Source organism: Balaenoptera physalus, assembly GCF_965194825.1.
Source record: "Balaenoptera physalus genome assembly, chromosome: 10".
NCBI lineage: Eukaryota > Metazoa > Chordata > Mammalia > Artiodactyla > Balaenopteridae > Balaenoptera > Balaenoptera physalus.
Genome location: NC_138889.1, coordinates 105979878 through 105993795, shown reverse-complemented (window position 1 = coordinate 105993795; position 13918 = coordinate 105979878). Strand labels below are relative to the sequence as shown.

General features: G+C 60.7%; 2 protein-coding genes across 7 annotated transcripts in view; one reads left to right on the top strand and one right to left on the bottom strand.

The window, feature by feature from the left end:
- The window catches only part of MACROD1 (mono-ADP ribosylhydrolase 1), a 153589-nt gene that overhangs the window by 99405 nt on the left and 40266 nt on the right, over positions 1-13918 (top strand). The gene's annotated exons all lie outside the window — the stretch shown is intronic.
- The window catches only part of FLRT1 (fibronectin leucine rich transmembrane protein 1), an 84578-nt gene that overhangs the window by 66001 nt on the left and 4659 nt on the right, over positions 1-13918 (bottom strand). The gene's annotated exons all lie outside the window — the stretch shown is intronic.

Below are 13918 nucleotides of genomic sequence, written 5' to 3'. Positions count from 1 at the left end.
GCTCCCTGCCAGGCCCTGTGCGGGGCACGACAGATTCAGGGACAACTAAGGCCTAGGGCTGCTCTCAGGTCACCCCAACTGGCTATGAATGAGGGTCAACTTCTGGATCAGGGTGGGGGAAGCAGGGAAGGCTTCCTGGAGGAGGCAATGTCAGCACAGAAAAGAAAAGGCAGGCAAGAGCCAGACTTCAGTGCATTAGGAAATGGCAGGTGGGAGATTCATCAACTGTTCTGAGAAATTTGGCTGTGAAGGGGAAGAGAGATAGAGGGCAGTAGCTGGAGGGAAAAGGGAGGTCCAAGGAGGGTGTTTTTAATAGGAGACACTAAACCTCCTTAAAAGCTGCCTGGAAAATGCTATCTGAGGAGGGATGGCCACTCAAGAAAAGAGAAGATGAGTTGCAAAGGGAGGACCCTCAAGGCAGGAAGGGGCTGGCCAGGGGTGGGTGGAGGCCTGGAGCAAGAAAGTTTACAGGTTGGGTAGATAGCAAGAAGAGCGGACTTTCTGTCTTCTCTGAGAAGTGAGAGATGAGGTCATCTTTCTCCCCAGGAAGGACTCACCCATTTAAAAGATGAGGAAACTGAGGCCCAGGAAGGTTCCATGGCTTGCCCTGGCTCGTAGACCGTCTGGGGCCCACTAGCTAGCTGCCGGCCTGCGCTCTGTCAGGCGACTCTGGGCTGAGAGGGGATGAAAGGGGTGAGGGCCCAAGGGCATCCTATGGGGAGCCCAGTGCCCACTTTGTTGATACCTGCTGGAAATGCCGCCTGCATACGTAGGGCAGCGTGTTTTCCAAACGCTCAGATCAAGCCCGCTTCCAAGCACAGTCTTCTGGGGAAGCGGCTGCTGCCTTCTTCGCAAACTTGTTAATAATCCCTGCTGTCAGGCAGTCCTTCCTCTGTCTAACCTAAATCTCTCCTGTATGGCTGAGCCAGCAGTCTCTGCGGGGCTCGGCCGTCCTGGAGCAGGCTGCCATCTGCCCCGCAGGGGAGGCCCGCCCTGCTCCCACGCCCTTGGCTATGGGCACTGAGGGCAGAAGTGCGTTGAGGCCTCACCCTCTTCACACCAGTGGGTGCTCATTTCACAAAGACGTCTCCAGGGAGCTGGGGCCCCCTTGGTCTCTTCCCAAAGCTCCTCTCTGAACTGGGGACTGCCTCTCTGGCTCTGGCTAGCATCCGGCTCCTCTCTCCTACCTGGTGGGAGAAGCCTGGGCCATCCACAGGCTAGGGCACCTCCTGCCACCCCAGGCCAGGCCTCCGTTCCTGAACTGGGCTGGAGACAGGAGTCAGTGGCATCACCTGGGTGGAGCACTCAACACGGTGCCCAGTACGTAGGAAGCACCTGGTAAGGAAGCCGACCCCAGGCCATCGAGGTGGTGAGCAGGATGGTGTGGAAGGAACCCGGGACACGGCCTCACATCTCAGCCCTGTCACTAGCTGCCGGGTGACCCTGAGCAGACCCGTTCCCCTCTCCAAGTCTCTTTCCCCACCTGCAGGCGAATGAGGGGCTCTGGAGCTGGTGGCTGTGCCACCAGGCTGGGAGCAGCCAGAGAGGGGAGGGCAAGGTGGGCAGGGACTCCAGCTCCCCCAAGCCCCTGCTGCCAGGCAATCATACCTGCCAAGGACCCCACTGAGCAAACATCCCTCGTGGGTCCCCAAGGCAGAATCCCTGTGTCCCTCCCGCTCCAACCTTGGGCTGTTTGTGCTGAGGCATCTGGGTCCAGAGGTTCCTGTGGCCTCAGACCAGCCCTGCCTGCCCCTCTCCAGGCCTGGGTTCCTGGCCACACTCCCATGGGGGACACAGACATCCCTGGCCCAGCCTGACCCAGCACGTCAGCCCCCCAGGACGGCAGGCCTGGCCTAGCAGCCACCTCCAGATCCCAACCTGCAGGAAACCGTGGGCTGCGACAGCCCCGTTTGCAGAGCCCAGCCTGATTAATCTGCTTCATTAAAGGCACTAATTAATTGGCTTAATTAAAAGGGTAACCTGGAAGCCAGCAGAACTACCTCCTAACAAGGCACGAGGCGGTGCAGAGGCAGCGCTGGCACCAAAGAGGAGAGCCCCCCGCCCTGCCCCCCAGCATGCCCCTTCTAGGGCCCAGCCCAGCCCTCAGCTTCTGGCAGCTCCCAGCCTACATCGGCCTGGTGACTGCTGACCAGCTCCCCAGCCCCACACACCCCTCAGTCAGGCTCAGCGTGCTGGCGGGAGTTGGAAGTCCCACATTCATACACACCACTTGGCTGCAGTTAAGAGCCCGGAATGTAAGTGGCCGTAATTAGACAGCACAGACAGGCTGCAGCTGATAAAGGTTAGCAGGCCTAGAGGGAGGGATGGCCATGGTAGAGAGGACGAGCCTGGCCACACTGTGCCTGTCCCACAGGGAGCTGGGTGGGCTCTAGCAAGAGCACTATTGGCACTGTGGCAGAACTCCACCTGAGCAAGGAGCCCCTGAACCACCAGCTTCCATGATCACGAAGTTCTGGGGTCAAGAGAACCAGGTTTAAATCCCACCTCCACCTCTAGAGACTGGGTGGTTGTGGTCAGCTACTTTGCCTCTCTGAGCCCCCATTCTTCATTTGCAAAACACCTGCCAGAGATGCCTGACAACTTCCCTTCCCAGGCAGGCCCTCCCCGGCTCAGCAGAGGAGAGTGCTGGGATTGATTAGTCATGTCTGCCCAGGGCAGTGGGTAAGGAGTGTAGGCGTGTAGGCTCGTGTGCCACTCTGATCCCAACCATCCTGCCAGCCTCTGAAGAGGCTTATCTCTGTGTCAATATTCCAAACCTTTCCCACAGTCAGAGGAAAACAATTTTCACAACTCCTCGAACATAAGGCCTCACTGCTGAAAAAGGTTTTTAACAGACAATATTCATTTGCGCTTCCCGCCACCCTTCAAGATTTGGAACTGAGCAACCCTGGTTCAGAACTGAGACTCTGGGGTGGCCTGTCTGGAGCCATTTCCTGGCCCTGAGGGTATTCCTTCTCACTGGAAGGAGGAGGGTGGGGGCATCCTCCAAGGAAAGAATTTGCACTGGCTTGGAGACCCTGCCCTCCTCCTCCCCCAAACACTGCCCAAGATGCCAGCCAAGTTCACAAATAGCTCCCACCTCTTTCTCAAGCAGAAATGGCATAAACACGTAACATGGTGCGTCAGGACCAAGTGGCCTTGGAATAGTCACTAGCTGCCCTTCTCGAAGCCCCCCGCCCAGAGAGGAAAGACAGGACCTGGGGATGGGGTGGGGGTGGACCCCAAGATCCAAAGGAGCCCGCTTAGGCCCCAGAGTCCCTGGGGGACGGGCAGGGAGTGAGATTAGAGGCCACAGGTGCTCTGTCCATCAGTTTAGGATGTAGAAAGGTTCCTGGGGGTAGGAGGGAGCCCCTGAGGGTCTGAGCCCCAGCCCTGCCCATCTTGTGGACAAGGCCTAAGGGCAGTCTGGCCAGCCCACTGTGCAGGGAGGAAATCACTGACCTTGGCCCCCTGCCCCCATATGCTCAGGGACCCTGGGCTCAGAGAAGAGAGTCGTCTAGGCCCAGGTCCCGAGTACACACGGCTGTCAGCTAGTAGCCCTCTCCCACACTGAAACGGCAGGGTGGCGGCTCAAGGCCCGTCTGTCAGACCCGGACAGATTTAGTCTCCATGCAAACAGCTGTTAGCCTGCTCAGCCGACAGCGCTGCCACCAGCCCGGGAGCCAGAAGCGAGGTTCCAGGGAGGGTGCCCCCGCCCTGTAATGATAAGACTCAGCCAGTGCCAGGCCCCGGCGAGGGAGGGGCCGCCACTCGGCTGTCACTTACCAACAGTGTCAGGCCAAGCCGCTGGAGTCCCCCGCCCCCTCCCCAGCTTGAAGGCGCACACACCCACCCTGTCACCCACTTGGGTGCCCAGAGGGCTGTCAGTGCTGGTATCTTTCCAGAGCTGCTTCACCCGGAGGGACCAGCACCTTCCCTCCCCTGACCAGGCATCCACGAGAGGTGAGCTTCTGCCCACATCATCCTGTCTTGGCATCCCTGGCCCCATGTTACAGATGAGGAGGCTGAGGCCTATTGAGGAGGCCAGGTGAGTGGCTAGGGCACTCAAACCTAGGGCTCTGGAGCTGCACCCAGAGGGAGGCTTCCATGGAGCCAACCCCCAAGGTGGGCACAATACCTGGGCCCAAAGCCCTGGCGTGCACGACTGGGGACATCTGGCTGTTCCCTGGCGAGGCTGAGTGAGGAGGACTTAGAAGTGGGGGCTGAGGGGACAGTCAAGGCCACCTACAGCAGGAAGGCCTTGGAGGCTGGACAAGAGTCAGGCTGTGGGTGCCGAAGTCCCGGCTCAGACATCTGGGCAAAGGAGAGTCGGCCTCAGCTCTCAGGACCCTCTGGTTCCCCCTATGAGTCAGAACCCTGCCTGGGGCCAGTGACCCTTCTGCACAGTGAGCCACAGCCCTGCCCTCACTCCCGCCCCAGCACGCGTGTGTGGTTTGCCCAGGACCACGCGAACCTGTCCCTCCCCCATGAGAATCCTCAGGTGCAGGGCGGGTGCTGAACCACCTGGGACCCAGCACAGTTCGGCCGAAAGGAACGTGCTCAGTCTGCTGGCTGGGCGACAGCCATCAACCGCTGCGTGGCCCTCACTGTGCCAGGCTTGCACACAGCCCTGGGAGGGGGACTGTCCTCCCCTGGAGACCAGTGGGAACTGAAGCACAGAGGGGGTGCAGGCCCAGAAGCAACCACAGCGACACGGTCGGGAAGGAGCGGGGCTGGGACCACCGTGTCCTCCCAAGGGCTGCATAAGGCTCTGCCCCCGGGACAGCAGCCACCCTGGGCAGCAGGCAGGCCACGTCGCTGGCCTTGTCCAGCTCCCCTCGGGCAGCCTGCACGTTTCCAGAAGGGCAGGTAGGGAGAGCGCTGGACTCAGAGTCAAGTCCTGGGACGGAGCCCTGGCTGGGCCTCTTGGAAGCTGACAGTCCTCTGGGACTGCTTCTCTCTCTGGGACTCAGGTCCCTCACGTGGGAAACGGAGCCGTCAGCCCCCACCCACCCCCTCAGGCTGGTGTGAGGGTCCTGGAGCGAGCCAGCAGGGTTGAACAGGGGACTTGGAGCCTGGCACCTGGCTCCCCTGCGGGGGTCACCTGCGCCCACCCAGGAGGTGCTGGGGCATAAGGTCCCGAGAGCCTGATTTCCCATCCTTGGGAGAGAGCCCAAGGGAAGAGCAGACGGTCACCCTCATCATTTCACCAGCCCGCTCATTATGAATATTAATAGCATTAATTATTTCTAATCCGGCATCCAGGCCTGGGCTGGCTGTGAGTCATCCCCAGGCCACCAGGCTCTGAGGGAGGCTCAGTCTCCTCCCCAGGGCTGTGGGGTCTGGGTCTGGGGCAGAACCTTTCAAGGGCACAGCTGGGGGAGGGGAGGGGAGGGGAGGGAAGGCCCGGCCCCAGCAATGAGGGGGTCTGTAGACAGGATTTCACCTGTGGGTCCCCTAGGAAGGGGCTGCGCAGGCTCGGCGCCCATTTCACAGGTGGGGAAACCACCCAGCTCAGGGTGAGAAGGAGGCAAGTTCAGCAACAGGACACTGTCCTGCAGAAGGTCACCGAGGTGTCCATCTGGCCCCACCCGAAGTCCCATCCCCCCCTCAGCAGGCACCTCCGACCCTGAACCATCAGGGTGTCTGTGCCAGAGGTCAGGGTCCTGGGGGAGGGGAGAGGCTATCCAACCAGCTGAGCCAGGAGACCTCCAGGGTGTGGCCTGGGGACAGTTGCCTCGGTTCCCTCATTTGTGTCATGGAGATTATAACAGTACAGCCCTTATAAGGTCCTTGTGAGGGTTAATTCGTTACCCAGGTCAATGCTTAAAACTGCGCCTGGGACACGGAAAGTGCTCAGAGTTTGCCGTTCTCTCCCACCCCGCCCCAGGTCAGCGGTGGTGTCCTAGTGAACAGCACAGCCTTCGGGGGCCCACGTTCAGTCCCCAAGGCTGTGGGACCGGGGCCAGGCCCTTTCCCCCTCTCTGTGCCTCAGTCTCCCTGACTACACAGTGTGGATGTAACACATGGTCTCTGAGGGTCCTCCCAGGAGGGGCTGTGGGTGCCGGAGGAGGCTCAGTCTCCTGCTGGGACTCCATCACCTCCTCCGCCACCCCCTGCTGTGGGACCTTGGAGCCCAGCCACAGAGTTTGGGCAACTGTCCCACCTACCCCAAAGGGCAAGCCTGAGGAAGGAGCAGGTGGGGAAGCCGCATATAGAGGCAGTCTGCCCCTCACCGGCCAGGCACCCAGACAGCTCCCAGAGCATGTTTCCTGGGCCCTAAAATGGGGTGACGGGGCCTCCCTCACAAGGGACTGCAGTGCAGATCAAGCCCAGTGGTTCGGAACTCTGCGGGGCAGGGCAGGTGGCTCTGTGCCTGTACACCGTGGCGGCCATTTGGGTGCTCAGCAGGGATGGCACTCAGGAATGGGCTCTGGATTGGGTCCCAGTGCTCCCCTAGAGCTCTGTGACGGGAGGTGAATGTCTAACCTCGCAGAACCTCAGTTTCCTCATCTCTAAAATGGGGCAAATGACTGTCTACAACCCGTAGGGCTGCTTTGAGGAATCAATGAGATAAAACACACACACACGCCTCTCAGCAGACACACAGTAAGAGCTCCACGAACGGCAGTAGCCATCGTCATTATTGCTGTTATTATTATTATTTTAAATTAACCCTCCAGCTTCCACACCTCCTCAAACCTGAGCCAGACCAAGAGCCAGCCCCCTCCAAGGCCAGATCTGTGCGCTGGGAAGAGTTCCTGGGTCTTGGCAACACAGACCACACCCATCCTAGGCCATCTGAGGGTCCAGGGCAGCTCCTCCCCGGGCAGGCCCCCAGCCTCCCGCAGACAAGAGCCTCTGTCCTGCTGACCCCGGGTCAGGGCAGGGGCAGTGTGCTGGCACAAAGGCTGGGCTCTGCCTGTGCCTGAGGCGGGGGCAGCTGCCCGTGGAGGACCCTCCTGCCACAATGAGGCCTTTGAGCAGCTGCCAGCGGGAGCTGAGCTCTCCTTGAAGGCCCCCGGCTCTCACAAGCCCTGTCTGTCTGTGAGGCCACCGGGCCAGGCAGGCAGCTGCCGTGGGGGCAGGGCCCACGCCCACCCTGCTGCTGGGCACACCGCCTCCCCAGCCTCCTCTCACCCAGAGGATGCCTGGCCAGGGCAGGCTGCAGGCCTGAGAGCCAGGTTGGGCCTCAGGGGGTGGAGGAGAGGGCTTGCCCACATCCCTGCTCTGAAGTGACAGTTCCAGGCCTGGCACACAGAACATGGGAAAAGCCCCTATCCCTCCCACCCAGGGCTCTCAGGAAGTCACTGTGGGGCTGGGGCTCTGCCTCCAGGCTTCCCTTCCTCTCTTAGCCTCAGTTTTCTCATCTGTAGAATGGAGCCTCCAAGTACATTCCCCACCTCCACCCCCAGAGCATCTGTGAGAATCAAATGATTCCTGCATTTAATTCTCTACCTGGTACCAGGCAGGCGTGAGGACTCAGGGATTGTCGACCTAGTCATGACCCCATCACTATTCCTACCTGGGACCTGGCTTCAACCCCAGCTCAGCCTGGGTGACCTTGGCCTGGCGACTGAACCTCCTTTGGTTTCTCCTTTATAAAATGGGCTAGTGCGGGAATTCCCCAGCGGTCCAGCGGTCAGGACTCTGTGCTTTCACTGCTGAGGGCCCGGGTTCAATCCTCGGTCGGGGAACTAAGATCCCACAAGCTCTGCGGCGCGGCCAAAAAAAAAAAATTTATTTTTAAATAAAATTAAATGGGCTAATGCCACCCACTCCCAGGGCTGCTGTAAAGAGAAAGCCATTTATCAACACACCTCAGGCTCAGGAAGCCTTGGTTGGATGAATTAATGAATCCCAGATTCGACTCCAGAGATAAGCAGCACCTTGCAGGGGCCTGGGGAGGGGAAGGAGGAGCAGTAAAGGTGGGTGGAGGTGGGGCAGATGTGTAAACGCAGCCACCTACCCCATCACAGGGAGGCCGGCTAAGTGCTCCGGGGATGAGAGGCAGGAAGGGCTGGTTCCTGCAGTCGGTCAGGGACGGCTTCACACAGGAGGCAGCGGTCACCCGATGTGGGGATTGAGGGTGGCCTTCTGGACACAAGGAACAGCAGAGGTGTGAGCCGTGTCATCCACAGGCCTAGTGGGGGAGGGTCTGGAGGAGAGGCTGGTGGGCCAGCCAGGGCTGGGCTGGGGAGGTCTGACATGCCAGGCCAAGGGCTTTGGTCAGTGTTTCAGGAAATAGGGAGTCACTGATGATCTCAAAGCCAGTGAGTGACTGGAGTAAGTATGAACTCTTTAACTGTCTGGCAGTGTCTGTGCTAGAGGGGCAGGGATGGGGGACATTTCCACGTGGCATCCTCCTTCCCACCGCTGCAGTTTAGAGCGGGCCGGTCAGGGCTGTGTATGTGAAGGGGACTTCGGGCCACGCAGAGCCGTCCAGAGCCTGACCCTCTGTGGGGTCCTAGTCCCAAAGCCAGCACTGCCCAGGGCTACCATGACATGCCCCTGTGGGCAGCCTTGCACCCAGCACAGGGGATACTTTGAGAACCCAGAGCCAGCCTGGGTTCAAATCCGGCCCCGCCTTGACTTGGTACAAATGACACCACCTCTCTGAGCCTCTGTTTCCACGTCTGTGAGGAGGATAAGGATACCTGAGCCCCACAGCGCCCCTGGGACGATTAAGTTCAACCCCTGAAGGTGCCTGCAGGAGGGGACCCCTGTTCCCTCCTCTGGGCTTTCCTCACCTTGGAAGAGGGGGGCTGGGGACCAAGGGGAAGCCGGGTCTCTGTGGAGCCCTGACCAGAGTCAGTAACTGTGCTGAGAGAGGCCAGCGTTCAAATCCCACCCCTGCCTCTTTGAAGCTGTGTGGTCATGACCCTCTGTGCCTCAGTTTCCTCACGCGTAATAAGACACTAGGCATTCCGTCGCACAGGAATGCTGTGAGGATTGCGAGAGACGCTGCCCGTGAAGCACTCAGCACACGTGAGAACTCTGTAAATGGGCTTGCGGCGCTGCTGTTTCCATGTTGTTAGCTCTGAATCCCTTCCCGTCCCCCAGAGAGGCCGAGGCCTCTTCCTGTTTTAAGGCATCCGGGGTACAGGGACTTCTGTAATCACACAGCTGGCAGCTGCAGGGGTGTGGGCCCCCCAGTCACCGCCTCCCAGCAACCGGCTTCCCCTCCCCACCCTGGAAACCCCAGGAGCCGTCTCTCGACTCTGCATCCTCAGGACCCCGCGAGCTTGCCCCGGCCCCTACCCATGCCAGAATCAGGACAGCAAGAGGCCCCAGCCGCACCCCGGTCCACACCAGAGTCTCAACGAAGCTGCCGGGAGAACCCCCTCCGCTGCAGGTGTGGGTTTGGGGCCTCTGACTGTCAGGGCCCCAGAGGATGCGGCCTTCACCTCCCCCAGGCCTCCCTCCTCCCCCGGCCCAGGCCACCCCAGCTGCACCCTCGCAGAGCCTTGCTCCCCCAACCTCCAGAATCGGGGGGAGGATGGGGCGCCCCCACTCGAGCTGCCAGCAGAAGGGCCGCGCTGCAGAAAGCCGGCTGAGCAAATAATGACATTTCCTCCTCTCTCCTGCGCTCTTCGCCCCTTTCCCTTCCACAAATAAATTATCAACATGCCCAGGTCCCGGCGGATCGGAGCATATCGCAGGGAACAATGAAAAAGCTTTTAATAGGATTCCAGGAGCTGCAGCCACTCGCTCTGGGCCCTAATGGAGATTGCTCCGTGACCGCAGGCCGCAGGCCGCCCGCGACCCCGCGCCGCCAGCTCCTCCCGGCCCCGCGGGCCGCCTGCTGACGTCTCGGGCAGCGTCTGGCTGGAGAGCAGCCGGAGGAAGGGGAAGCACATGCCGCCACCCAGCCTGCCCACCGCCAGTTAGCAGCCCGACCCTGCAGCCTGGGAAGCAGACCCGGCCCAGAGGGTCCCCCGCCTGGCTCTCCCTCCAGGCTCCTGGCACCTCCGCCAGAGCCCTCCCTTCATCCTCCCACCCCATGCGGGTTAAAGGGCGGCACCTCGCCTGCACACAGTGGGGCCTCAGGGAGGGCGGGTCGAGTGGGGGGCCCTACAGGAGGCGCAAGGCTCTGAGATGGGAGGAGACAGCAGGGGAGGGGCAAGGGGGAGGGGGAAGCTTGAGAGATGAACCTCTGTGCTTGGGTTTCTGTCTTCAAGAGCATTGTAAGGACCAAGGGTGCCTCGATGGCTGCCCTTCCTTGGTGTGACCTTGGGCAAGTCACTTCAGCTGTGTCTGTTTCCTGGGGTAAAATCAGGAAAATAATTTAGTCTACCTCAGAGGCTTGTTGGGGGGGATAAATCCAGTTAATACCGCCGGGTGCGTAGCAAGTGCAATCTGTTGGCTACTACCTTTAGGATGACCACCATTTCCTTATGTGTTGGGGGGTAAGGGGTAAGATGCCCTGTCCTGGCTGTGCAACCTTAGTCCGGTCACTTTAATCTGTCTGTGCCTCAGTTTTCTCTTCTGTAAAATGGGTTGTTCTGAAGCCTCAAGGAGTCCTGCATGGGAAGAGTCCCTAGCATGGTGCTTCGCAGCCTGCTGCGTAGACAGTGAACAGTCAATAAAGGCAGTGGTAATGGCCTCTCTGCTGCCCTCACGGGAGGGATCTAGTCACTGGTCCCTGTGCCTGGCTTCCACCCCGAGGCCTGGCACACAGGAGGTGCCCAGTAAGTAAATACCCAAGGGAGACCCACCTGACCCCATACCAGGGGACTCACCCTGGGCAGAAGGTGACATTTGAGCCCCACGTTCTCCCTTTTCTTCCTTGGCCCCTAACCCCTCCATTCCTCCCACCCCCCAACCCTACTGCTTCCCGGAGACCTTGGCGGCTCAGTTCTCCCCAATTTCCCCAGAGTTACCCACATTCCAACACGCTCCTCATCACAGCTGAGTGGTATAGGGTCCCTTCCCCTCCCCCATCTATCCACCTGCTACCCACCAGGGCCGCAGACCTCAGACACCGACCTCTGCCCCCATGAGGAGCTCAGCAAATGCCCCGTGAGCCTGCCAGCCAGGAAGCACAAGAGGCCAGCGTGTGCACCCCTTCCCAGGCCCTGAGCTCCTCAGAACCCCAAGCAGGGCCAGCATCCCAGCCCTGCGTCTGGCAGGACCTGGCCTATTTGCTGAAGTGCAGTAACTGCTGGTTTCTACAGAGCCCTTCTGTGGACACTGTCACACTGAATCTTCACACTGACCCTGGGAAGTGCACTCTGTCGGTCCCTTTCACAGGTGTGGAGACTGAGGCACGCAGAGGGAAAGTGAGGCATCCAGGGGCACCCAGCTGATAAGTAACAGAGGTAGGATTGGAACTCAGGTCCACCAGACTCCAGAGCGTGGGCACTTTCATTCCACAGTCCGGCTGCCTCCTGGTGGATCTTGACTTCCGCGTGGCCTTGGACAAGGCATTTCTCCACTCTGTGCCTCAGCCTCCCTACTCACAGTGGGAAGAAGACAAGCCAGGCAGAGTGGGGGCCTGGCACTGCCCATTCCCCTCAATAGCCCAAGCCTGGGGGGGGTCTCAGGGCTCAGAGTCGCAGAGCCATGATGCTCTCGGGCCCTTTGGAGCCTGGTGGTCCAACCCCTTGACCAATAATAGTGGGGAAACTGAGGCACAGAGAGCCCCAGACTCTGACTGGGACGGGGGGTAGGGGAGTGTGTGTGGTCTGTCTCCTTGGGACAGGTGGGCAGTCTCTAGGGGGTACAGTCTAGAGAGGAGGGGCGGGGCTTCCAAGACCCCCGCCGCCCTCTCTCTGCTAGGAGCCCTCTCTCTTCGCTGGCCAGCTCTGAGCAATGGGCCAGCCCCTCCCCTGCTGCTGGATCCAAGCAGGTGGCCCTGCCGAGTGCCATGCCGGCCTGACTGCTGGGCTCCCTCCTGGGGTCTGAGGTTAGGCTGCAAGGCTGACAATCTCCAGGCCTCCTCAGCTGGAGCAGGGCTTGTGGAGGGGCTCTCACCCCAGCTTCTCACTCCTTTGCATCCACCCCTTCCCCAGAGAGGGGCCCAGGGAAAGCACATGGGCGACAGACGGCCCTGTCTGCAGGGTCGGGGTGGGCAGGGGCTGCACAGGAAGAGGCCCTGGGCTGGGTGGGTGGCAGCCACTCAAGGCTCTTCTTAGCAGCGGGGCTCTGGGGGTCAGACGGGCTGTGGGGTCATTCACCAGAGCCCGGCTCAGGGAAGGCAGGTTAAGAGGGATGGGTGTGAGCCTCTGTGCAGGAGTGTGAGTGTGTGTGGGCACGCGGGAGGTGTGAGCACGGTGCACACCTGTCTCCCGTCCTGACCTGGCTCTGCCACGACTGGGACTGTGCATAACTCACCTGTGGCGGGCTCCAGGCCTGGCCCATCCTGGGCAGCTTCTCTGAGGGAGATAGTGAGCTCCCCCCGGCCACTGAACCTAAGCCCCTTACTCAGGGCAGGGGCAGCCCAGCCCAGTCTAGGAGCCCAGTGGGCCTGCTGGCAGCCAGATTCCCTGAGCCTGAACCAGGCCCCTCAGGTCTGACCACAGAGGAGCATGTTTGAAATCAAGGTCATCCCGGGAAAGCCAGCGGGCAGCTCCTGGGCAGGGCCCGCAGGGACCCTCGTCCAAATTTGATCCAGGACCCAGGGGGGCGTGTCCCTTGAAGGGCAGCTCAGTCCAGCGGATTTCATCCCCAGGAGTCCCAGCTGGCACGTTGGACCCTCCACTGCCCCCCACACCAGCTCCTGAGATGGTTCAGCTATGGCTTCGTCTTTCACTCATCCGTTCATCCACCCTGCGCCACACTGAGCCCCTACCATGTGCCGGGCCCCCTACCAGGACCTGGGGATGCAGGACCTGGGGATACACCTACCAGGTGCCGGGCCCCCTACCAGGACCTGGGGATGAGCAAGACAGACACAACCCCTGCCGTCAGCCATCCCTGCTGCACAGGCCCTCTGACCCCTTGTCTCCGGACCCCACCACTCAGGACCAGCCAGCTGGGCACTCCCCCCGAGAGCAGACCTGGACGCCCCCCATGGCCCCCTGAAAACTCGGTTCTCCCCTCTGCTCCACCAGGCAGCCCTTGGCAGCCCGCCCCAGGGAAAGCCCATGCTGGCACCAGCGCCCAGCGGCGTTTGAGAGGACATGTTCCCGCAGCACTTCCCAGGCAGGCATCGTCGGGGTGGAGGCTGGAGGGGCACCAGGGCGACAAGAGCAATTTGCTTCTGTAGATAAACGCCGTTGTCCTCTCCTCCGAAGTGAATCCCCCTTTCTTTTCTCTTCCTCGCTCGCACGCGCTCTCTCTCTTTTTTTTTTTTACAGTTTGCTAAATCTGTTGTAATCTGGTGCCAACGATTAATTCAGCCAGAGGGAGGGAATGGGGAGCAAAAAACGTGCTGTCACAGAGCTGCTTCTCGGGAGCAGTGCAGACAGGAGCGGCCAGGACCAGCGCCTCGGCCACCCCGGTTTTAAGCCCAGTTTTAATTAAGTACAAAGCCATTCCCCAAAGGCCCAGCCGCTGCCTCCCTGACAGCGAGGCCCACCCCCACCCCCACCCTGTGAGCAGAGCCTGCAGCACCTGGGCCCAGCCACCCTCCGGAAGCCTGGGTCCCGCGCTCTGCCTGGGAGGCAGTGTCCCCTAGTGGTTAGCTGAGCCCCATACAGCTGGGTCCTGGTGCCTCCAGGAGACCCAGCCTTCACTGCCTTCTTCCCCAGCCCCTGACTGAGGGACATTCAAAGCCGAGGGGGGGGAGGGGTGTCTAAGGAACACCCTTCCGTCACCAGCAGCCCTCCGTCTACACTGGGGCCACTGCCCCCATCACAAACCAGCCCAAATATTCTCCCTCCTGGCCCATCAGAGGCTGGGTCAGGCTGCCCACGCAGGCGGACACACAGCTCTCAGGAACAGGGGACCACCCTGAGCCCAGGAAGCCCACCCT